Source organism: Triturus cristatus, chromosome 6 (assembly GCF_964204655.1).
Source record: "Triturus cristatus chromosome 6, aTriCri1.1, whole genome shotgun sequence".
Lineage (NCBI taxonomy): Eukaryota > Metazoa > Chordata > Amphibia > Caudata > Salamandridae > Triturus > Triturus cristatus.
In genome coordinates this window covers 1465092051-1465115813 of record NC_140589.1, presented here as the reverse complement: position 1 = coordinate 1465115813, position 23763 = coordinate 1465092051, and the positions used below count along the sequence as shown (strand labels likewise).

Genomic DNA, 23763 nt, shown 5'->3' with positions numbered 1-23763 from the left:
TAATCAATTTGGCCTTGCCTCACGCAACAGGTATGCTACGACCTCCCCGAATATAGGAGGAAGCAACCCCGGACATGCTTCAGCTTTATTAGTAAGTAGGGAGGTAATTACTTTATTGTATTGCTAAAAATCATTTGCAAATAAATTAATGTAAGGCAATATCAGCTGAGATCAAAGTTAAAATGCAACAAGATATCATCTAAAAATGATTGAGCATCTAAAATCAGTCTTCAGCAAGTAGATTATGTTTAATCGCCAAAAGACAGGCAACCGCTTGTCTCAGAAACAAAGTAAAGCTTCCTAGAACTTTGTTGATTTCACACTTAAAAAACAATGCAGTCACATGTTGCCCTATATCCAGCTAAAAAATGTTTTTAAATACTGCGGGTAGCAGTTCTCTTAGAAAAACTAATGCCTTTGCTATACAAATACAAAAAGAATGATCGATCGACAGAATGCTGCACAATGTCACACATTCACCCCAGTACAGAGATCTGGGCCTAAATCTGTAGTTTTTGTGCTCCCCATGCCATTCCAGTTCAGACTCAGCCATATGCAAATCAGTCTTCACCCTGTTCCCCATGGGAACAGTCCAGCACGAACTGCCAGGCCAGAACCTCCCATGTTCTCATAAGGCACAAGGTCAAGACTGATTTGCATATTGCTGGGTCTCATCTGGGGTGGCATGGTGAGCAAAAGAACAATGGATTTAACCCAGATCTATTAACTGGGGGAGAATGTTTGATTTGCTCTGCATCCCGCCCACCATCTGTGTGTCTTCTGCTTTCTGGCCCAAAGTGTGCAGCGAATGCCCAGACGTGGGTCCCAGGCTCACTGTGCCACTGGATTTAAGCTAGCCTAGCTGATGAGGAGTGATGCCCTGAAACCGGTCCCAGGATGCTTATTTCCGCTGCAGGGAGGACCTGGCTTGGCAGTCCGGTCTGGACTGTTCCCATGAGGCACATGGTCAAGACCGATTTGCATATTGCTGGGTCTCAACTGGGGTGGCATGGTGAGCAAAACAATGGATTTAAACAAGATCTATCATCATCTGTGTGTCTTTTGCTGCGCTATACAAACATGTTCCACTGATTGCATATGGGCCTTGCACAAGCAACACAGGGTAGTCTACTCAGGATTCCGCCAAGAGCCGTCTCACTGGTGAACGGAGATGTAAAAGTAATCTAACGCATACATTTTTAAAAATTATTTATATCTCACAAGTCAAATTAGAATCAAGAGAAAGTTGCCCTTTGCTTGAAAAATATGTTTGGTATAATTAGAATATTTGTAGAACAATAGATCTAAGTTATGTTGATACACCTGATGTTAATAACACATTTCCAAATCTACTTGTGTAAGGACATTGACAGATTGTCGATAATATATCAAAAGATGACAAGTGATGTTCTCCAATAACAGCTTTAATGTTTTTTCAAGCAAAGAACTATCATAATTTGATAAGAAACTTTCCTATTAATGAATGACCTGAAAGTGTCATGATCCGGTCTAGAACGATTACAAAAGCAATTAATTAGCTAAAGTTCATGTGAGAAAACTAAATCAGTAAGTCCCAATTCTAGATGCCGTCAGACAAATCAGCAGACCACCCTCCCAGTGCCTTGAAACACTTGCGTGAGTAGCCGCACTTTACAAACCCCCCCGATTGATTTAGTAATGATGTAACAAGTTTGTGCGTAGTTACAGCAATCAAATGCCCCATAGCTCTGCTACCATATTTATTTAAAAAGTCAATAGTAGGGACCGTTTCCCAACTCATAGGTGCAGCAGTAGCTAGATGCAAGTTCAGATTATTATCTACGATTAGAACCAAATATGTATGGTTTGTTACATGGTCTAAAATTGCAGAATCAATCATTTTTCTTGGGCAACCAGGCTTTTACCAACCAATGCACATAATTTTGCTTCTCAAATGATTAATTATTATTCATTTAGTTTGTTATATTACTGAAGTTTAGTTCTTTGGCACTGTACACCTATTTGAGTCATTGATAAAATTGCCAAGTGTTCTGCATATACCAAGTCATTTATTCTTACTTCGCCAGTTTCGAAGAGGACCCATCTTCGTGACCAAAGAAGTCAGCGAGGTCTGCTATATATATATATATATATATATTGAGAATAAAAGGACAAAATACAACCATTAGCAGTACTAATTTTAGGGGAGAGTCACTTTCCACTAGATAATATTATTTGTACCCAAGTGTTTATATGAACTTCTACCAGGAAATGTAATAAGGGATTGTAATTTAAACCACTGGAACTTAAACCCTTGATTGTAACTTAAACCATAAGAGATTTTTGTCTAATACCCAACATGCAACAAGCAGGAACTATGACTGGGAATACCCGTGTCATCTTGACGGAGACAGCCGTTCATATCACAGCCTTCTCTGAATACCATAGTCTCCTCCTTTACCACCACTACCTCTGTTCCAGATGTTTCAACAACAATTTACTGTTTGACTCGTTCATTTGTGCAAAGCTGCAAATTCATCATTGCACACCCTTTTTGTAAAAAATTTACCAAGACCACAGGTGATTTTCTCGCCATTCCTCCTCCGATCTCACCCCCACCTTTCTCGTACCAAAGCGTTAAATGCCAGATCTGATTAGGTGTAATCATCCTAAGTGTTGTTCACAATAGTCTAAAAGTAGTCTAGCCCCTTCATCGCATTACACACCTGGTGCTTCAGCAACAGGAGGGCCTCCTGCTGGTGCAATGATGAGACAGGAGATTGGTGTGCCAGGGCTAAACAGCTTTATCCCCAACCACCCCAGGGTGATCACTCATTTGCCACACTCCCTGTCCTCTCAGGAATAAATTCATGGCTCAGCCCTTTAAATCGGACCTGTAATAATTAGACAGCATATGTAGCGACCACTTCTATTTCAGCTCTTCTCACCTCATAATCTTTATACTAGTTTGTACTAGAAGTCCACGCTGGATAATGTGTGGAGGTACTGCTGTATTCATCGTGGAAAATAAAAAAAGATTATGCTTGGATTCTCTACCCAATTAGTATGCAACACAGAGTACAGAAAGAATCTCTAAGGTTCTAAACTCCTACATAAGTATTAATAGGTACTGTCATGCTCTAGGTTTGAGCATTGCTTAGAAGAGTTTCCACGAAACTGAGGCCAAAAGAGAAAAAAAAAAAAAAAAAAAAAAACACAGAATACCATGTATGGTGGGAAAATGAGGAAATCGCATATTTTTAGGATAAGCAATAGGTCCCAAGAGGTTCATAACAATTGGGAATGCGCTGGAAATTCTAGGAAAGGAAGTGCTAAAACTTCATGTGTACAGAGCCTTCTTTATCACACACAAGAGCTGTCCATAGGTGTCTGACTGGGCATTCAGTCCCCCTAAAATACAGTCCATACACAAAACACGCCACAATGTTGGAATGAGTGACGCCAGGGACAGAAAACAAGAAGTTACCCGAAGCCTCAAACTAACCCATAAACCTCAGAGTTATGACACATTTATATAGAGGACAAAGATCATATCATTTCCAAACTTCAAAGGCAGGGAAGCATCAAAGTCCCCTTCTGGTGTGCATCTGGTGGCTGCACAGCTTTCAATGTCATGTGAGCTCATAAGAGCAGATGGCCCACTGTACGGTTTTAAAAAAAACACAACACATGCCCAGACCACAATCTCCGCCATTGGAAACAGTGATCAGCCGGGGAATAATCACTATGGGATAATCTGCGTGCGGGTACTGTTGGCATATGGAGTACACAAGGGCTCTTTCAGCCACCCTAAAGCCCATGGCCTGGCACGCAACCGATAACAATGCACGCTGCCTGGGGTGAAAATGCCGTTTGCTACAGCAAAATAGCAAGCACTACCCTGCTCTTTGCGAAGACACCCAAACCATAAATCGTAACTAAATACTGGCCCCCATATTAAACATAACCTGGACACAATTCTAACTCTGCCCCTTACGAATACTGTGAGCATCAACCCTTGTCCATGGCCCAAATGGATACCTCTACCTAGGGGTTTAAGTGGGCCGGGTCTTACAGGTGCTGACCACCAGCAGTTTTTTAAAGGGGGCCTCGAAACGGGTCTCTATGGGCTCTGTTTTGAGCCCTGACACACGCGGTCTGTTTTTTCCCCACACTCCAGTGACAGCAGGCATATTGATGTGTGCGTGCTTACACTGCTCACTAGTGGAGAAGTTACGGAATGACGTCATGCCAGGGGAGCGTTGTAGGGGAAGGGAAATCCTTAAGAGTGTCATTTTCTCTCTGCGTTTCCCTTCTCTTTTTGAAACTCTGGAGCAGCAACATTGCCATGGTGTCACCAGGACTTTAAGTGGAAGCTTTTTAAATATTATAAGCAAGCGATAGTTTGCGCTTATTTATCTTACGCAACTAACAACCATTGACAAAGCCAATAGTCCTGACTTGTAGGTATTAAGTTACTTTTAGTATCATATCTGGATGCAATGACAAACAGCAAAATACAAGTCGGGCGGCACAATGCTAAGCACGGATTTTAGCTTACATGTTTTTAAGGCACGCCTATAATCTCATTGGCCACGCCCTTTTGAGAGATCTCCCAGTTTTTTCATCCCACTTAAAGCCCTGCCTCTACACATGAAACCTCACTCTAAATAAAGACCCAGTCTGCCCTATTACCTTAATCCTTTCGGTATTAATGCTGCCTTTCTTGTTCAAACTCAACGGCCTAATGGAGGGAGTAAAACCGAATCCTGCTCACAGGTGCTCTGGGCCTGTAATGCGTATATCAATAGGATGGGTTTGGCTGGATGGAATGGGCAATATCTGAAATGAGATCTGGGAGGCTTCATAGGGAAGGCATTCTTTGGGTTAAGCCAACCGCTCTTCTGAAACCTCACTGTGTGCACACAGATGGCTAGCTACTCAGATCCCACTTACATGCCCAGTGCACGATGCAGGTTCAACTCATTACAATTCTGGCCACACCGAAGGGGCTATCCGACTCAATGCCAAAAACCAAAGGGCTTCTGGGTAAAGTTGCTCTATGCAGCAACCAGACACCTTACCTCTACACCCTACATTCTTGCCTGTAAACAGAGGCTTGCTTTCCCGCACACCTTCGAAGGCATCTGTGCAAAGACGTGCTGTTAGCCCACAGCTGCAATGCCACACAAGCCAGGATATGGTTCAACTCTGCAACAGACCATAACAGATTCTCACCTACCGTTCTAAAAAGCAAGGATCTCAAACACGACACAATGGCCTAAGATAGGACGAATCGCAAGTATCTTTAACATGCTGAAGCCAAGGACGCATTTAACATACCACGCCACAGATCAAACAGGGACAGGCGATTTTATTTCCAGGCACCTAGGCTGAAATTATTATCCACTTGGAAAAATCAATACGGCCTTGCAGGGAGAAGATATTGTCGCCGCGATGCAATATTCATTCCCCCGGGGTCGGTTTCCCGGTAGGCGCGGCCCACATTTGCTGTATGTGCGCATTTTGCCACAAATGAGAACCATATAATCTTTCAATAATCAATGCCACGGAGCACTGCTCCACCACAGGCGCTCACGCCGGATGGGCGCCTGCCACGGTCTCCCGCCATTGTATGCCCGGGTAACAAAATCTTTACAGCACGCAATAAAGCTGATCAATCCCCACGGAGGGGTGAAAGGTTATTCCAAAGAGCAAAAAAGGAAGTAACATAAGGACATACCACAAAAGGCTGTGCAACAACTGAACGCCCGCCTGGGTATGTGCAAAGCAGCAGTACAGTAGGCTACACCTTTCCTGTCACAACAGAACACCATATTACAACACCGACACCAGTATAAGTAGAGAACCCCTGTCATCATCAGGAGCACAACATAGCTCGAAGCCATGTAGATGCTAAACGATTGCCGACTTAATGTTACACCCTTTTAAGTTATATGGACACGTCTCTTCCCTCTCAATGTACATATAAGCCAAGCAGAAGAAATCTTAACCCCATCACAGCTGCATACACACTCCAGCAAAACACAAACGGCAAAATCTTTAACCGCATCCATCCATGGTCAGATTCTGTACACAGAGTCGACACACAATTTAGACAATCGTTAGCCAAAATAAGGCCTTACTGAACAATGAATTCATTAGCCTACTCCAACATTTCCGGACAGCCTTCAATCACTACGGTGTGGCACACTCTTCCATTTCCTTTTGTGCCAAATTCCCACCCCTCTCAAGTCAGCAGGATACAGATAAATAAACGAGGGCGCCTATGCACTCAGTGATGACAGCACAACAGCAAGGCTCTCATATCTATGTAAAGTAGCCTATTTGTGTTTTATAGGTCTTGCCCGACAGCACAGCTGGCTGCCTGGCCTTTTGTTACAGTTTCTCTGAAATTTACATAAAGTGGGCTTCGGCTGTGCCTGTAGGAGTATTTCTCTCACGTATGCTACTATTTGTTAAGGTGCCAAACATGGACTCGGCCATTTGTGACTCGGCCGACACCCGCCCCGCCTCTTAACCTGATTGGGCGGCATTATTTTGGACCCCGGAAGCACTCAAGTGCTTCAGGGGCATGAGGGGGCAAGTCCAAAGCCGAATATGGGGGGGGGGGGGGCAATTAAAAGGGGCTGTGGAGCGGCAGGAGGGTCTTTTCCATAATATTGAGGGCGTAGGGGGGATTCCCGGGGATAGAACCTTCTGGGGAACTGGGCCTCCTGCGCAAGGTCACTCCGGCAGGAGGGTGGGACCTAGCATGTTGTTGGACCAATGACCTTGCCCGTAGGCTCAATCCAGGATATGCAGAAAAGCAATTATATTCATTAGTTTATGACAGGAATGGAGATGTATTAGATAATATGTTAAGATTAGCCATCTGAAATAATGTAAATATCAATGTATACGAATGTAGGTTTACTGATGTAGTGGATTGATGGACGTGTCTTTTTTGCATATTGCAAATGTTGTGAATATGAAAATGTTAAGTTGTTTTCTAAGTTTTTAATAATATACGGCCATGGTTTTACGACCCAAAACCCAAGACATTGTTTTGATGTGCATATATGCCTCTGGGGAGAGCGGAGGGGGTTGGAACCCCTAGTGCGGGGGGGGGGGGGGGGGGGGGGGTTAGAAAGATTGGCAATACTGGAGAGGGGACTCCCCGCAATACCTGGCCATAGGACGGATCACTCCGCCTGCGAGAATCCTCACACATCAAAATTATGTACTTCATGTATGCATTCTATATAAAAAGCTCCCCTTTGTGCTCTTGATTTTTCAGTGCCCCAAGCTTTTTTAAAGTTGTAAGAAATTGTGTGCGAGTCACACACACACACACACACACAAAACCAGCTGCTTAAAACAAAACAGGCACTGGCAAAAGCTAATACTTCTAGCACTTTTGTAGTAGTAAAAGGAAGCATAAGATACAAAAATCAGTTTGCATGCATCTACATCTTCCAGTCTGTATATTGTGTTTCTAACGCAAATCCACTCCCCTTACCTCTCCTGTTGCAAATGGACGATTAAATATCGAGTCTGCATTTTTCCTGTCAACTAGGGTAGGTACTTTTCTTCTATTCCGACAGAGCGTCTGTCCAACGGCTGAAAGTCGGAGGTAAGGGGATAGTCCCTATAGTGATTGCCCTGTGTGGGCCTGGGCCCAAACACTGCTTTACCGCACATCTCATGAATGTCTCTTAGGCAAGATGACCTGTAGTAATAAATGTTATGCAAACGATCTATGTAGAGCGTGATGCCCTTTGTCTACCAATGCCTTTTTGTACAGTAAGCCATAACATTCCGTCTTGAAATGCACCTATGTCCTCAAACATACCAAGTTCCTCTTCTGGGTGAATGTAGCAAGTATTTCTGCCCAGAGTTATATGCAGCAGCTCCCTCAATCTCTGACTGGGTGGGCCTAATATATCACACCTACCTATATTATTTATAAACAGTAAATTATGATCACGCTACATGTCCCCGGCATCAGTTCAAAAAGGAGACAAACCATTGAATCATATGACATCATGCACGGTCTAAATATTTAATGATATGGATGTATCACCCGCCGAATTACATTCATTTTGATATTCTGTACATGCCACCAAAATGATTAATGTGCACAATGATGGATTTTATTAAACTAGGTCAATATTCACTGTTTTAAGATGGCGGGACATTAGAACTGCCCATTCACCTGGTTCAATGAGTTGAAATAAAAGAGGCACAAATGCGGCGGCCGCCAAAATTGAGGAAGGCGTATCACCGAAACGCTTTTGTTGTGAGAAGTACGAATAAATCCTAAGGCGGATTTAACACTCCTGGGAGTGCTGATCTTTGTTCATGTAGCACGAGTATTATATATCAAGTGTCTGGACAAAGCTAAACCTCTCTGAAAAGCGATGATAGCAAATCACACGCTAGGATTACTTTTATTCATTCCACGTTGGCTTGGATGGTACTTTACCAATCCAAAGCTGTAATACTGTGCCTGGAGTGGTAGAAGGCTTTTGTCATTTTACAGCTCAGCATGGATGGCCCTGTGCTAAATCATATGCTTAAAGACTTTGCTGTAGAAATGGCAAAAAAGACTTTGCTGTAGAAATGGCAAAAAAGACTTTGCTGTAGAAATGGCAAAAAAGACTTTGCTGTAGAAATGGCAAAAAAGACTTTGCTGTAGAAATGGCAAAAAAGACTTTGCTGTAGAAATGGCAAAAAAGACTTTGCTGTAGAAATGGCAAAAAAGACTTTGCTGTAGAAATGGCAAAAGACTTTGCTGTAGAAATGGCAAAAGACTTTGCTGTAGAAATGGCAAAAGACTTTGCTGTAGAAATGGCAAAAGACTTTGCTGTAGAAATGGCAAAAGACTTTGCTGTAGAAATGGCAAAAGACTTTGCTGTAGAAATGGCAAAAGACTTTGCTGTAGAAATGGCAAAAGACTTTGCTGTAGAAATGGCAAAAGACTGTCGCTTTCTATCTCTGCGTGAATGGCACTGGCTAATCCTATGCCTAAAAAATTTGAAAGAAAAGCTGACATTTAAGGTGAGCAAATTTAGAGTGTCGCTGGTGGTGTAAGGTGCTCTATACAGGAGCTGCTCTCCACCTAAACTTGGGAACTACCAAGAGGACGATTTTTCGGTCGGGCTCGACAGTGCAGCGGTGGCCTGACCATATGAAATTGACAACAAAAGAGCATTCAGAGTACTACTGAGAGATAGGCTTAGGTCTCCAACCAGATGTTCGGATCTGTTTGGGCCGAATGTATGTGCTTCTACTAAAAAGACTACGTATATTGTACTTTTAGCCTGTAGCAAAACCAATACTCCATGTAGCAGGATTGAGTTGATTATGTTAAGTCAATGATCATGGCTAAAGGCCTGAAATATTGATCATAAAATACACTAGGCCCAACATTCAATGTGAAAAGCATATGTTAGACTCACCAAGCATTTAAGTGTGGATACTATATTCTGTTTGACGCATTTGCACTGCTCCCACAAATCTGAAAATACTAACTTAATTTTAGCTTCAAATTTCAAATTCTTGTGCATTTACAGACCATTTTAAAAATGTTTCAATTACTTCTTTATTTACATTGACATTATTAATCTGTTAATACTGTTTAATTTTCTAATCAGCCGAGTATGCCTTGCAGACCTTCGGGGATTCCCGGAGCACAGGTTAAGTACCACTGCGCTAGAATAAAGCCTGCAGATAAGCTAAATACCCAATTAGTGCACTGGAAAAGGTTAGGTCTGATGCCATAAATCTGGTCTATTTATTATGATATGGTATTACAAGAGACAGTAGGCCCGTCTTACTTGTTGTAAAACGCACGTGGTAAAGCCAATAGGTATCTAAGAGTAGATTTCTTTTTTTACATTTTGTTAAGGGCTATAGAAAGGTATTTGCTTATATGTAATTTCACAGATTACCATACTAAGCAATGGTTCAGGTGTTGGTCACTCACACTGGCAAACCCTGGGAGTAGAATTTCACTGTGGGGATTCTCGTTAGACCCTACAGAAACTGGTTTTTATATCATTTGCCAACTGTAATTACTATTTGTAATTTTAAAAATGTATTCTTGATTATTGCCAGTTTATGTGCACTTCAGAAGGTCTGTGTTGTATATAGTGTCAAGCCATTGGTAAAGGCCGGAGGCCCCATTTGTTCACTAAGAAACGAAATATCAGATTTCTTATGGCAGATCTGTTTATAAGAAAAGGTATGATCAAGCAAGTAGGCTTTTCTTATTGTGAAAAGCATGTGTTAATAGCAATAGACTTTCATAGGTGAATTGTGTTAACACTGTGCTAAAGCCTGTAGGCAGGTATTTTGTTACATGAAATCTTGCAGATTACCATAGTAAGCAATGGTTTTGGTGACCCACCAAAACAAACCACAAGGATAAACAGGTTGCACTATGATAATCCTTAGCAGGCTACATTAGTAGCGATTTAATATTGTTTTCACAACTGATTTTTTTGTACATTTTTGTAAGTATATTATGGCATACCAAACAGTTGCTTGTAGGAAGTTTTAAGAAAAACACAGTAGGTGTGAGTTAGTTAAGGTGACAAGTCGTGGGAGAAAGTATATAAAATTACAGTTGGCAAAGCAAAATACTATGCAATTGTATGACTGCATGCCGATGGTTGATTTGTGGGAAAGATTACACTCAGTATGGGGGCCTCTGATCACAATGATCACCCCTAGAGGCATGTCTGGCTCACTAGGAAACTATTTCTGATGTCAAAGGTGTAAACTGTTCATTGTGAAAAGTTATTATATACACAGTAGACCAGACTTACTGATTGTGAAAAACATATGCTGAAGTCAATAAATAAAGAACTTAAAGGTTGCTAGTTTTCTGTATTAAAGCATACTTCTTGCTAGAATCTCTCCATCTGCAACAATCTTGTAATTAAAAATAAATAAATATGTATACCCATGTATGTAAATGTATATCAAAATATATACGTTAAAGGCCTCTGGGTCAGCTCTGTTCTGAAATGGATGTGAGCGTCATTTACACTATGCTTCCATCCATGACAGTGTCCTGCATAGGGGAGTGGTTCAGTTCACATCAGTCATTGGCTGCCTTGCCATTTGAAAGATAGCATTTTCGGATTGCATTAGTTCATTCAACTAAAAAGGAGTGTGCTCCAATGTCAGGCTAGATGTTTAGTTTTCATTTTTCTCCGTTTATTGTTTCCTTTTCATGTCCTTACTTCTCTTTTTTTAAATGTAATGTTTTAGCGGATACTACAGCTTTCCAAGCAGTGCTAACAAGTCATTTGCATGCCACTAATTTCACCTGCAGTGCATCCCACAGGGTCACTTCCTCTAAACCAGGCGATTATGGAATGCGGTTGTCCATTGTTGCACCATTGCAAGACGACTAACACATTAGTAGTGATAGACTAAGTACATTAAATCACAAGGCCGACAACCCAGCTAGGTTTAGTTTCATTATTTCAAACATATGCTCACAGTATTTAAACTGCTGCATAATGTAATTATTTTCTTGAACTCTTTAATTTATTTAGCGTATGTTGTTGAGTTTGTGTGCGTCTTATCGCGGTTGTGTCAGAGGATGAATGTATCAGTGGGTGGACGAATGAGTGTATGTGCAAGAGAGTGCTTATTGAGGACTCGGGTGCCTAAACGCATGAACAACACATAATGCAATTTCATTCATAAGCCAGACCTATTGGAATTGCCAATTATCATTTTGCACCTTTGCTCCACTCCCTTCTTTTTCTGCTACCCTAGTTTTCAGTAGCCTGCATTTAGGCAAGCTTCACAAAATATATGGATGCAGACAGAATAATTTAGTTGCCACTAAAAATGATATTCCTCACCAAGGGTGTGGTTAGCTACCATCAGTTATCCACGATCCTGAGAAAAATCACAGATACAGTTCCATTCGCATGTACCCCTGAACTGTGTGTTCCTCCGAAGAGGTGGAGGCTCAGGGAGAACTGTATCCCCTCATGTGGGTGGACCTTACAACGGACACTTCCTCTGAAGTAACTTCAGCACCAGACTTAATGAAGGACTTCCATGGCCATGGTCCTACACAGTATGTTCCTCAAGTGTTCAAATTAAAGCAGCCCCTCAGCTTCTTCCTCTATTAGATGGCCTGGTCCCCCCCCCCCCCCCACCTCCGAGCAGTGTCCTCCACCAAACTCTTGCTGATTTCGCTAGTTACCCCTGACAGTGGAGTACCTGGCCTCCAGGCACAACATGGCTGTCCTTGGGAGTACTGAGCACTACTTGCATTTGTCACAGTTCATAAACATACTGCCAAATGAACACACAAGCAGCACCGATGGACTTAAGCAATCGCACCAAAGTAACACTAAGTTAGCACTGTTTACATAGTTGTCAAAAAACAGTCAACCACTCAACAGAAGAGATGCAATACCTCGATTAAATCAAACATAGTACAGATACGTCATATGTAAGCATGGAGGTTACCTCCACCAGCATTATCCACCAGTGTACGCCACACAACCAACAGAATATCTGGAGGTATAAAATGAATCATCCAAACCATATGAACAACTGCAAAGTCATTCGCAACACCACTAGTCGCCAAACCATGCCACACAAGCTCAAAAGAACAAACATATTAAACCTCTCGGTAAATTTACGCTGAAGAAAAAGTAGCACACTTTATGGCATGTCAGTTGTGAAGGTTGGATGCGACATTTCTATAACACCACTCTTTACTGAACTAACTACTATGAAGTCAACAAAATTAAAGGTTAGTTACACAGAGGTACCTTTTTGTAGAGGCATCGGCTTTTGAATTGGACCGCTGCTCTGTTTTATCTCAAAAGAGCTTTTTAAAGGGAAACTGGCGTTTGGGCACATAGACTATGTCCAGCAGGCCCTGTAGGATCAGACATCCACATTATGTGCCTTTTGGGAAGATCAGAGTTGATAGCCGGGAAGGCTTGTCCACACAGCCTTTGCGCAACTACAGTTTGATTCATAAGAAGGCCCACTGCTGTTGAATGAAGGGTTAAAGCAGGTATGGGTTTATGAGATTTCTTCTGAAAGTAAGCTTCAAGCTTGCTGCGCGGACCCGGAACTTCATGCTGTTGTCACTTTACTGGTAGACACCTACATTCATATGGCACTGGGCCTAGGCAACAGGGTGACAGGCTTAAGATGGGGGATAGAGGTCAGGAGTCTGGGTTATAGAAGGCTGACTTCCACTAGCATAACCCAATAGTAGCGCCTATCATTTCCCAATCTAGTAACCAAGATACAGAGGTTTCCTGAAGATATGGAAACAAAACCGCACCTATCTTGGGTACGGTATTACCAAGAGACTCAACCGCTACACACCAACATTAACCTTCAGACATTTTTAAGACAAAAAAGATGCTTTATGATTGGATGCATTAACCACTCAGTCTATGTTCAAGCCACATGATAGTACAGGATTAGATAGTGGCCCCCACTAAACACGCAGCATGTCTAACTTGTGTTCAACACCATTTCCAGAAGTTAGTTCATAACGGTCATAAATCAAAGTGCAGTATTATGTACCGGTCCTAGGATGCTTGTTTCCAGTCAGGGAGGACTGGACTGTTCCCATTGGGCACAGGGTAAAAACGTATTTGCATATGGCTGTGTTCAAACTGGAACGGTGAGCAAAAAAACGATGGATTTAGGCCCGGATCTCTGTACTGGGGAGAATGTATGACATTGTTCTGCATTCTGTTCATCAATTGTTCTTTTTGCAGTTGTCGACGAAAGCACCCTATTATGCACAGTTCTCGGCACAAAATAATAAAAAAAAATTGGAGTGAGCGCACTGGAACTTGAGAGCAGCTGCTATTTGCAGTGCTTGTGTGTTTTTGCATGTTTTTTTACAGCACATGCATCCAAATTGACAAGATAATGCACTGCGTGCTGAAAGACAGCCCGAAGTAGCACCTGAGAGTGCAGCTGACAGGCGCCAAGTCCACAAGCACCCAGCACGCGGAAACACTGCAAAGAGTTAAACACAGCTGCTTTTTGTGAAATTTGTATGTTTTGTACATAGTAGCTCTGAAGGATGGGAAAAGAAAAAAAAAAAGATCAGAACAAAGTGATTTCACACCACATAGCTCTTGCATTCTAGCAAAACAGCGAAACGTATCCTAATTATCTGCATTCACAATGTAGCAGCACAAGAAATCCGTAAATGCTGTTAAAGGTGCGCAGTCAACATATGCTTGGATGACGTGTAGTATCATATGTATATTGTGGCTGGGCATCTCGTGCCGCGTCAGGAGACGTACAGTTGCAGTTCTGTGTGTCTTTCTGTCCGTCTGTCCGACTCACTCCAACTCCAGGAGGGTTGGAGTGAGTCGGGCCATTGCCCTGGACGTGCAGGGGTTCTGGTCGTGGGCTCCTGTGAATAATGAGACAAACGTGTCTCCAACGTTATCCTGCAGTAGTCTCGTTATTCGATAGCCTGCCAACAGGAAGATACTTTCATGTCTTGCTTTACTATGTTCACTACAAGCAGCATCATTCTGGGCACGTGTCCGATCAGGCGCAAATCATTAAATCACCACTGGAATGTATTGCTTTAATTGCGCCTCACAACAAACACAAAGCCACTCTCTAAATGAGTAGTTAGGAGGCATTCCTGTCAAACAACTATAGTTTACACGCACCACCTTCACCAAACATCTTATTTTGCCCGCAAGTATTTAGTAATAGGTAAAATACTTAATGACTGATTAAGATTGTCTTTTCATTCTACCCCTTCCCGCTCATAAGTGCAGTAATTCAGTACCGGCCAAGTTAAAGCACTGGCTGACCCTTAAGGAGAATTATAATAGGAATATAACGCTGCAGTCACAACTGGAAGAGAAAGGGCACACGAGTGGTGCGGCTAATGCAAGCCTCTGCTAATTACAATATGTGCAAAAACAAGACTTAATCATTCCATGGTGCTTGCACCCGTAAGCCATTGCATCGCTGATGTTTGTACAATAGACTTCATATTCATCGAGCTCAAGTGTAATGAATTCATGCTTTCCAAAGGTCAGTTGTGACTCGAGGGTGACCTACCGAAGGCTGCACAGTGCATTAGTGTTTTAGAGTTTCCAGTTACAGCTTAACATAGTGGTTATAATGTTTTTATTTATTTAAAAGCGACTTTGAAAGAGGGTTACGTGATGCCCTGGACTTCACCCCTCTCTAGTATTTCCCCAGTGGTTACTCACTGAAGCAGGAAGAGGTTTTCCAGAAGCCCCTACCGGTTTCACATTGAAGGCTTGAACCTACGCCTCCCCAAGAGCCCAGTTGTGGGGTCCCACCACAGATTTACTCCTGCCAAGCACCAACTAAAAGGGAAAATAAAATAAGTGGCAACGAGGGACGGTTTAGAGCACACCCTCCAACATTCCCCCGCTCCCCGACTCGAGAAGATAAGTTCGGGATCGACAAAGTCTTGTTTACTGCTGGACAAGTGGTTCGTGTGGGGGGGGGGGGGGGAATAAGCCACGTTACCGGTCTTAACATCTTTTGGTGCGAGTACCCTTGCTGCAGCCTGCAATTTTCGATGGCACGGAGACTACTTTTGGAAGCAAATGTGTAAAAAGTGGGTGTAAAGTGGTGAGGAATAGGTTAATAAAACTAGGTGTTGTGGCTTGCATGTGGGTGCTTGGCAGCACACAGCCTGGTCATAAGACTGAAACCAGCAGTAGAACCCGGAAGGGGCGCCATGCTACATGTACCAAATAACTCAACGTCAACAAACAGGCAATGCTCCCGTCGACTGCTTTTCTGGTTGCTGAACTCAAACAGGAGCGTAACACTGCATCTTAGGTGACATGGGTTTATCGAATACCCTTAGAAAGGATGCTTGAGAAAAAAAACCTTGAGGGTAAATATCAACATTGGAGACGGAAATTGGGATAGTGAATCATAGTATTTAATTCTTCCTATTGTTGTCCTCGCATATAAAGCCCTGACCCTGCTGCAATATCAATAGTATGGCGTCAAACAAGTAAATTACTGGCACCTCGTAGTACTATAAAGTTAACAATTCCGGTAGTACCTCACTATTTAGTTACTTGTTGATCTGCAGTTTCTTTGCTTATGCTAGTCTGTCAGGCACGCCTCGAGTAGGAAGTTAGTGCAAGGCCCTGACCGGAAATATTAGTGCTTTCGCATAGGACAACTATTAGAGCGATACCTGTACCAGGGAACGGCCAATGGTACACAGTAGCAGAGAGTATATTCACTACAGCTACATGAACATGGTGAGACAGAGGAGCCAAGACAAGATTTCTTAGTGTCTGCTCACAACAGTGCAGCCCAAATCTCAGCCATCCAAGCGAACAGGCTGATGGTAATAGGAACTGTCGCTGTCAGACATATCTTTGCCAGTCTTGCAATCCTCTGGAACTCCAATGCCTTTAGCACAATTAGAATACTGTATATGAAGTGCACAGTGAGCCAAAGTATAATTGGAACCTAGGTAATGTTCAATGGAGCGCTCAACATTCCAATTTCTAATAAATGTTACTTCCAAAATGCATAGACTCAGAAAAAAGTAACCCAACACCGCTCAGATTTCGAACACACACAGTATGCGGCAGCAAGGCCTAGTACCACTGGGCCACCTTCCCATGACAAGTCAGCACAGCTACTTCTCAGAGCAATGCTGCCACTACAAGACAAAGATTCTTCACTTCTTTTCTTCGCTCATTTCAAGTGCTGTGGACCCAATTCCGAAATGGTACAAACTGGAGAAAAAAAAAAAAAAGAAGGGTATGTCGGAAGAAGTTACCCATTAAAGAAGCAAATTAACACAGCACACCAGAGGCAACCATTCCAACAAGATACCCTTGTCAATAAAACAGTTTTACTCCAGTATTACCCATTATATCGAAAGAGGTCATCCACAGTACTTACCAGCGAAAATTACATAAACTGTAAATTTGCTTAAAATATATATATATGTGTCTCAGAACCAGCTGTTTATCCTTGAACAGAACAATGGGTGCTAGGGCTAGGTTGTCACTGGTCTTATTTTAAAATCGGGGCATTTAACCGGTCCAATACTGCATGCAATAAGTAATTAATACACAACTCTACAGCAAGAGGTCATTAATCACCAGCGCACTTTTTTCAGAAGCAGCAGAATACGAAGAGATCCCTGGAGAATACAATTTGATTAAAAAAAAAAAGCCAATATACATTTATTTGAGATGGTCTCGGTCCATAGGGCACAGCTGCACTCCCATCCAAATATTTACAGGCAACAGAACTACGTTTCCTTCTCGAAGTCCGCGTACAGGCTGTTTTATTATGTTTGAGTTGCTTTGAAAACCCAAGATGAGAGCTTCTAGTTACAAGCCTACCTGCAATTACTTGATCTTTCCTTACTCCCATGTAAACCCTGCTACTGATGCTTCAACGTGCAATTTTGAAAGCCCCTTCTTCCCTCCGCAATAGGCGTCCGTGCGTTCTCATAAGGAAGGAAATACAGCTGGGCGAACCCCCCTCCCCCCACCGCACGCCTTTTGCCTCATTTAAATAAAAGAGGGTGCAAGCAATGCAAATCAGTGCACATGAACTTGGCAAACAAAGCAAGTCAGACACGGGGGGGGGGGGGTTAGGTGAATATCAAAACAATAGAAAAGGCAAGCATGCCATTTTGAGACCCTGAGATCTTCCTCCTGACTGCACATAAACGGTCTATTGGAAATCAATATTCCAATTTTGACAGCTGTGCTCAAACGCTGGGGTCTTACCCAGCAGTCTGACGGGATTAAATTGGATTAAAATCTCTTTTCTGCAGCTTTGTTGCATACGTGCTCATCGGGGGTGGGGGGGGGGGGCGTATCAGTTCGAAACAAAGCACAGCACACTGACGCTTCTTCTATACAGGAAACGAGCCGTGCACCCCCCCCAGAGAGGCCTAAACAAATCTACAAAGGGTTTTAAGTGGGAGTCGTGCTCTATGGTTTTGGTTTCCGCTGAACGTTACGTGTGGAAAACACACTTATACGCTCATAACAAACGGCAATTCGTATGCCACATATAAAACTTAGAACCGCTGGAGGAGAACATGGCGACAATGAAGGGATTAAACATGTTAACAAATAAAATAATTTAATCCAACAGAGGCTGAACCTACGTTAACATCAAAATGTAAGGATATTTTATATGGTGTAGTTCACTACAATCTCAGGTCGCAGTTAAAAGGCAGCAAAAGTGACAACACACAATCTTCGACAACTTGACTATAGCTAGAACAACTGTTCGCCTGGCAGCGGGTGACATTACAGGCACCCATCATAATTCCCATCTGAAAACATCGAGAAGCAGGGGCATCGCCTTCACATGACACGTCTATTCTTAAAATCCAAGTAGATTTTTTTGGTCTGGAAACCTTGTGTATGTTGCATCGTTTAGAAACAGCCAAAGCAGCGTCTTATTCAGAACACACCAAATGAACACAAGATCACTCAAAAGCTGCCAAAACAATAAATTAATAGCAGTGGTAAAAAACACAATAGAATATGCATAACTGCTGCCCGTGTTCTGTGCATAGTACAGTCACACTAGCCCCGGCTACTACGACAAAAGAAAATGAATAGGCATCTCATCCCACATGCGCCGACTAGGAAGCACAGAAGCTCCAGCAGTTCCATTACAAAGGGTAACCCCCCCCCCCCCCCGGCACACAACTGTACAGAAGGCAGTGTACCGCTCCCAGCGTGTAATATGGTGCCCAATACTGGCTGCACTGTCTTTACAGCCGGTGTTCAGACCATTCCCGTACGCCCATTATGTTTGTAAATAAAGGATGAAGGTATTGGAACATGCGTCCAGGATCACACTTCATGGTTGTCGGACAGAGCTGGGATTATAAACCAGGTCTCCTGGAAGCACTGTCAAAATTGTGGTCACCAGAATTCTCTTCATTGTCACTGAGTCCAAAATGAAACCACAGAATGACGAGTAAGCATAGATGTAAACAGAGCCGGGGCAGAAGATGGCTCCCTGTCCAGCACTCACGCATTCCACGCTGCACGTCGCTCCAGCTCCACTCTCCAACTTCCACTCTTGCTGTCTGCGAAGCTCCCAGCAACAATGCGCGAGAACCGGTTCGGACTAGTTTTCTTGTTCAGTACAGCCCACCGACACCGTCACGTGACATGTTCCACGCTGGATTCAGGCATTTGCTGTCCGCGGAAGATCTGGAAGCTACACAAGCAGACGTACACCACAGAGCACGCGCACTGAAAAAACAACAACTAGACAGACGCCGAAAAGCTATGTTCGATTATAGGGAAGAATGGTAGCCATCATGAATCTCTGTCTCCCACCTAGGCTCCTACATCTGTTTTCTAGAAGACCATGACAAACTCAAGCGGCTCCACACATGCTTGTTAGAGCTTTCAGAAAGTAGCTTTGCTACTGATTTCTGGAAAGACACATCTGTGTCATTTTTATTTGTAATATACAGATCGTGCTAACTAGCTCACATTTACGTGTATCATGCAGGTGTACTGGTGCTATAATGAAGCACGAATTCTATGTCAGGACCGGAGGATCCGATTATGCTTCTCATTTCTTTGCTTTATTACAACAGCAGCCAATAAAAAAAAACATCTTTTTTATTCCAAAACTACAAATCCCATGAATCTCATGTACCACAGTACCATAGAGACTATCACTATATAAGGTCCAGCTGAGGCAAACACCTCCTCTTTCTATGCTGCTCTGCAGGCAGTTAAGTGCCTCTCCCTTACTGCTTTTAATATGTTTGTGGTGTATGGATCTTGTGGGCACTGCTTACGTTAAATGCCTTTTCAGGTCTATCAATTTAGTTTCTATTGTGTGCTTGAGCCGCGTTGACAAAGCGGCTTGCCTGGTCACTAGCGTGCGCTCGTATGGTATTGATAGGCTGTGTTAGTCGCTGGCGCTGTTACGTTCCTCTTATGTCCCACCCGGGACACCGTTCTTGCTTGCCATCCATGTGTCCCTGCGCGGACACCATACCAGTGAGGTCAACAGCTGCCAGCTGTTCCTTGACAGTTGACAGCTGATCGCCGATCTGGCAAGTCGTCTTTCACTCCGCTCCTGTCGGAGCATGTGTTGGTATTTCTAATAAAGGATCTTTCTACATCACTCCGTGCCTGGACTTTCTTAACATCTTGGCGACGAGTGCCAACACGGAACCCACGTTCGTCGGAAAAAAAAAAACTATTCTGACAAGAGGCTTGCAGTTTCAAGGATCGGACATTTCGATTATAAATGATATGAAATTTCGACAGGAATTCACTCAGTACACAAGGTAAAGAAGAAACCTTTCATTTCTACGAACTTTATTCATATCGAAAAATTTCATGGTCGTGTTTGAAAATACAAGGAATGTTCAGCTTCCTCTGAAGTGGAAACCTGCCAAATTGACGCTTTTATTTAAAAAAAAATTTGGCGAGTTCGACAGCTGAACTGATCTACAATCGTGGAAGCTGCAGAGTGATTGTGAGGAAAACCTTCGCTTCTAGCATTACACGGACTGCATCCAACGTTTCACTCAACCGCTGCAACTGTCATCTGTCAACTGTCATTCGTCAACGGACTTCCATCTCAGCTGCAACCTACGTCATCACGCTCGCACGTGATACGTGCCGCCATATTGGAAAACCCTCCTTCTAACACTACGCTGTCTAGTGTTCCATAGTGACGATCGTCCTGCCTAACGACGCACTACGCTACGATCTTCGTATCATAAGCAAATTTCAACGCGCGCACTGAATTAAGCAACAAAACCCTCACCGGTGCTGCGCGTGTTCATGGAAAATCGACACGGAGTAACGAGGACAAAACAAACTGAACTGCATAAGTAGTAGGTGTTTTCAACAACTCTCCTAATTTACAATTTTCACTGGCATGTTGTGTACACTGTAAATTCACTTATGCTCATTATTATTTGGCAAATACTGTGATGCACATCCCATTAACGCATTTCACATTTTCTATCTGGTGGGTCACACCTACCCGTTCACTTCACGTGTACTTGCCTAACTCTTCTACCGTCATACTCTGACTGAGTGGACTTAACACAATTTAGTGTCATGGCATCAGGATACGTGTGGAATCTCGCACCTCCCGAGACATTTTTAAGAGCAGGGGATGAGCCTGTTCTCAGATGGGAAGAGTGGAGAGATTATTTTTTGAATTACATTTCCACACTAGAAGAAGATGATGAAGTTAAACCTGAAAGAAAGTATAAGCTACTCATGCATTCATTGGGGGCCGGCGGCATAAAAGTGTACAATGCTATAAACAAAAAAATTAGGGCTGAAAATGAAGGTGACGTTTTCTGTAATGCCATTGACGATCTCAATACGTACTATAAACCCAGAGTATGCGTCGGAGTAGACCGCTACAAATTTTTCCACAGAAAACAAGGTGACAATGAATCTATTGACGACTACGTGTCCGCATTGAAAAACCTAGCATTAAATTGTCGTTTTGGAGACTTGCATGATGAACTCATACGTGATCAAATAGTAATGCAAGGATCTAATTCCAACATACAAGATAATCTGTGGGCAAAAGGAGAGTATCCTTTACAGAACATAATTGATATTGCCAGAAAGGCAGAACTTACAGGGCGCTGCGCCAAGGCAGTTCTGGCAGAAACGAAAGAGAAAAATAAAGGTGATGTCGTTGGGAAAGTGGTTGAGAAAAAGAACTATAACAAACCCAATGTAAATCAAAAAAACTATAGAAAAGTGTACAAGAAAAATGAAATCAGAACCGGAATTCATTGTTACCGATGTTTGAGTCCCTCTCACTTAGCAAATGATCCTAAATGCCCTGCCAAAGAAATTAGATGCACGCATTGTGGGGTGAAGGGTCATTATGTGAAGGCTTGCAACAAAAGAAAACCGCAAAAAATTAAAATGATTGAGTACAGTGAGAACTCAAGCGAAAATGAAAATGACTATGATGACGTTAATATGTACGTGCTAAATATTGATGATGAATGGGGCGAAAACGTAAATGTGATAAACACAACAGAAAAGATAACCAAAACCAGGAAACCAATATGTCACATGACGATTGGAGGAATAAATATTGACATTGTGGCAGATTCTGGGTCACCGTACACCATAGTCAACAAACAGGTGTGGAAGGATAAGTTTGAACCAAAACTGGGTAATGACCTAGAGAAACCAGATATAAAAATAAGGTCATTTACTGGAGAGCCCATTGAGGTGTGTGGTTATAAGAGACTCAATTTCCAATACAAAAGTCGTGACTCAGACAGTAAATTATACGTTTCTGAAGTTGGTCCATCTGTATTGGGGTGGATGGATCAGGGAAGTTTGGGAATCATCCTTGATCCAAGCAGAGAGGAGCCCGTTCTAAGTCTCTTTGATGATGGAAACTACGCAGAATCCTTGCTCAAAAAATACCCCAAGGTATTTAGTGGGACTGTAGGAGAGCTGGGGATATCAACACAAAATACAACTTAAACCAATTAACACACCCATAATACATAAAGCAAGAAATATCCCATTTGCCATCAGAGAGGAGGTAGAAATTCAATTGAATCAACTTTTAAGCGAAGGGATTATTGAAAGAATCGATGCCTCAGAATGGGTCGCACCTTTGGTAATTGCCAAACGAGCCAACGGAAAATTGAGGCTCTGCGTTGATCTTAGAGACCTCAATCAGAACATTGTTGTAGAACAGTACCCACTTCCCAAAATAAACGAAATGTTAGCTGCCACCAAGGATATAAAATGGTTTTCGACTGTGGACTTGAAATCCGCATACCACCAAGTGCCTTTACATCGTGACAGCAGGTCACTCACCACTTTCATTACTCCACAGGGATGTTTCAGGTTCACCAGAGTACCCTTTGGCTTGGCCTCAGCGGCAGCTATGTTTCAAAGACTCATGAACCATGTCTTCAAGGGAGTAACAGGGATTTTACTATTTCAGGATGATATCCTGATTATGGGGAAGACCAAGGAAGAACACGATAAAAGGGTTGAGCAAGTTCTCGGAATTTTGGAAAGAAAAGGTCTTACCGCAGAACATGCCAAGTGCAAATTTGCAAGTAATTCCATAAATTACCTTGGCCATAAAATAACTGGCGATGGTATTAGTCCAAACATGGAATTGTTACAAGCCATTAAGGATTCTCCTGTGCCATCCAACAAGGATGAAGTAAGATCGTTCTTAGGACTGGTGGAGTTTTACTCCAAATTTATCAGAAATTTTGCATTGAAAACTTATGATCTTAGACAACAGCTCAAAACTAAGAACAAATTCGAATGGAATAAGGACTGTGAAACTGCATTTCAAAACCTAAAGAACGACATGTGCACGGCGTTACCATTGCAAGGATATGATTCAACCTTGCAGAACTATTTAACAACTGATGCCAGTAACAAGGGTATTGGCGCGGTCCTAACCCAAAAAGACTCCAAGGGCACAGAGTACACAGTAGCTTTCGCCTCGCGATCACTTACTCCAGCTGAGGAAAAGTATTCCGTGATTGAACGCGAAGCACTTGCGTGTGTATGGGCACTGGAGCATTTCAGGCAGTACATTTGGGGAAGGATGGTCCACCTGTGCACAGACCACAAACCACTAATCAAAGTACTGACAACGAAAGGATTATACACAGCATCTTCAAGGTTGGCGAGAATGTCTGTACGCTTATTTGACTTTGTGTACAAAATACATTACATACCAGGGGTG

At 42.7% G+C, this 23763-nt stretch overlaps 1 protein-coding gene and 1 pseudogene across 5 annotated transcripts in view; both read right to left on the bottom strand.

Moving 5' to 3' along the window:
- The window catches only part of PELI1 (pellino E3 ubiquitin protein ligase 1), a 253325-nt gene extending 234150 nt beyond the window's left edge, over positions 1–19175 (bottom strand). The window contains exon 1 of one of the 5 annotated variants that reach the window (XM_085612537.1): positions 19051–19175. The gene's annotated coding sequence lies outside the window, so the exon portion shown is untranslated. The remainder of the gene's footprint in view (positions 1–19050) is intronic. The other 4 variants (XM_085612536.1, XM_085612541.1, XM_085612540.1 and 1 more) reach the window with 4 other exon arrangements.
- LOC146821547 (ATP synthase peripheral stalk subunit b, mitochondrial pseudogene) overlaps positions 1–20676 on the bottom strand; it is a 53226-nt pseudogene extending 32550 nt beyond the window's left edge.
- Between the last annotated feature and the right edge of the window lie 3087 nt (positions 20677–23763).